Genomic DNA, 2468 nt, shown 5'->3' on the forward strand with positions numbered 1-2468 from the left:
GGGACTCAAAGAAGAAAAGGAGTGGAGTGGGTGGAGAGAATGGTGATGATGTTGATTGGGAAGGTTTTGAGGGGACTGTTCATGATTCCACAGTTATCTCATGCTTCATTTGCTCTAAGGAACTGAATATACAAATGGACAACTGCCAGACAATATATAAAAATAGCATGCTGACCCATATCTCTGTAGCGACCCATCCAGAAAGCCGAATCACAGCCTCTGTAGCTATTGGCCCAACTTAGGACCAACCAGAAAAAGCCAACTATGTTCTTCTAACCAATCACATAGGCTGTCTGACCTCTATTTAGTCCAGCTTTCCCAAACCAACAAGCTCCAGCCAGGGCATACTTGAAACCTTCCCTTTTTGTCCACTATGAAGTTTTCCCATTCTTCGAACTGACTTTGAGCCTCTGCCTGACACAAATGATGATGACTGACTCCCTGGCCATTGCAAACTTGGAATAAGTCCTTGGCTTGTTCTCCTTGGGGTGGTCTTGGTTTATATCCTCAGGTCTAAAGTTCCTTGAGGCACATCCATTTAAGAAAAGTTCTTGTGGGGCAGTGATTCTGAAATGCTTTTAATGAACATTGTGCTCCATGATAAGGAGAAAAGCATACCGCCACAAATATAAAACAATGGTGGTCCTTTCCCTTTTGTGATGAAATCACAATCTCTCTCTCTCTCTTTCTTTTAGTTATTATCTGTAGTCTTTAGTTATTACCTAGAGTCTTCCTTATGTTATAGTACCTATTTCACACACACACACACACACACAAACACAAACACACACACACACACTCCGAATAGTCAAACACGAGATGGATTATTATTTGTGACTAGATCACTCCCGGGCTCAGCTTTCCTGTGGAGAATTCCCTCAATGGGTGAGAAAGAGAGGACACTAGTGAAGAGGAGCCAAGTTGTTTTATGTCATAAAGCTCCATGGTGGAGGGAGAAAGAGAGAGAGAGAATCCAAACACCAGGAAAAGAAACTTGGAGAGGTTTGACATTGAGGACAGAACATTTTTGGCAGCAGCTGCAAACTGAGCAATAGACATTGAGAGGACTGGGGATGGGGAGAAGGGGTTTTTAATGATGCTGGCTGATGGATGTACTTCCTCATCTGAGAGAACCTTCTGGAGGGGTGGAAATAGTCTATATTTTATTTTAGATGGTTGTTACTTGGGTACATGCAATTGTTAAAACCCATCCAACTGAACATTTGAGATCAGTGCATTTTACATGTTAACTGGAGACACAGTGCACGAACTTCACGCACTGGTAAGGTCCCTAGCAGCTGCTGGCTGCCGGCCAGGTACTCCCTCCCTTCCCCTGGCCGGCCCTGCCCCCTGGTTGAACTCCAGGACGAACTCCTGGTCGAGGGGACAGTTTGCATACTACGCTTTGATTATATAGGATTATACCTCAATTTTAATCAATGCACCCCTTCCTTCCTTTCTTTTTTCTTTCTTTCCTTTCTTTCTAGTAAAATGTTCCCTTGTTTGTATAATTAAACACAAAGATAATAGATAGTAATGTGTGCAGTTAATAAATTATAATTATTATTTGTCCTGAGTGCTTTGCCTCTGAACATGTTTGAGAAGTATACGATGCTCCCAGAACTCTTCTAAAAGCACACATGGGTCTAATGAAAAGCCCTTATGATGAGCCTTAAGATGCCATGCAGTTGTTTATCTCCCAGTCTGTGATTTATTGTTTCCTGTAACTTTAGCACCATGTGGTTGACCTGTAGTCTGGGCTATCATTCTCCCCCATATAGTTCAATTCACACCCCAATGATTAACTTACAGTAATAACCAAGGAGCTGGCTGATGACTGACATTAAATGACATTTTAAAGATACATTAATTTGAAGTTTAATTTGGCAGAGCAAATGGAAAAATCATTAAGGAAAAAAATCCAAAAAATCTTGGCAAATCTAGTGGCTGTTTTGTCTTGTTGATTGGCCAACTCTTGGATTTAATGCTGCACTTAGTATATTTTATTAACCATGAATAGGAATACATCAACACGTAGATACTTAGGTTGAAGAATACATGACAATTGTTTTACAAGAAACATAGGACCTTGTATTTAAAACTCTTACTGACTTCATATCCTCTCCTACTTTACTTTGTAAATGGAACTATCTTAGAGACCTAGACTCAGAGTCCAAGGTTGTGTATTCCTGAAATCACATTGCATCACATGTTCAAAAACTCTCTTATTTACTTCACAAGCAGAGACTTTGAACATAACATTAAACATTTAGCAAGAGTGGAGAGTTTTTTTAAAAAGACTTTCAATGTTGTCTCTTTCTGGGTTGGGAATCTAATCAATATCCACCAACAAGCTCCCAGTGGGAAAGGAGTGAGGTATTCGGGTTAATTAAGGCAGAGGTTTTAACTCAGCACATTTGAGTTTGAGTCCTGACTATGCCCCTTACTATCTGTGGTCTCTTGGGAAA

At 40.4% G+C, this 2468-nt stretch overlaps 1 protein-coding gene across 2 annotated transcripts in view; it reads right to left on the minus strand.

Annotated features, from left to right (window-relative positions):
* Positions 1-2468, minus strand: part of APOH (apolipoprotein H) — a 13474-nt gene that overhangs the window by 10549 nt on the left and 457 nt on the right. The window lies entirely within an intron of this gene.

Source organism: Myotis davidii, unplaced genomic scaffold, assembly GCF_000327345.1.
Source record: "Myotis davidii unplaced genomic scaffold, ASM32734v1 scaffold69, whole genome shotgun sequence".
Classification (NCBI taxonomy): domain Eukaryota; kingdom Metazoa; phylum Chordata; class Mammalia; order Chiroptera; family Vespertilionidae; genus Myotis; species Myotis davidii.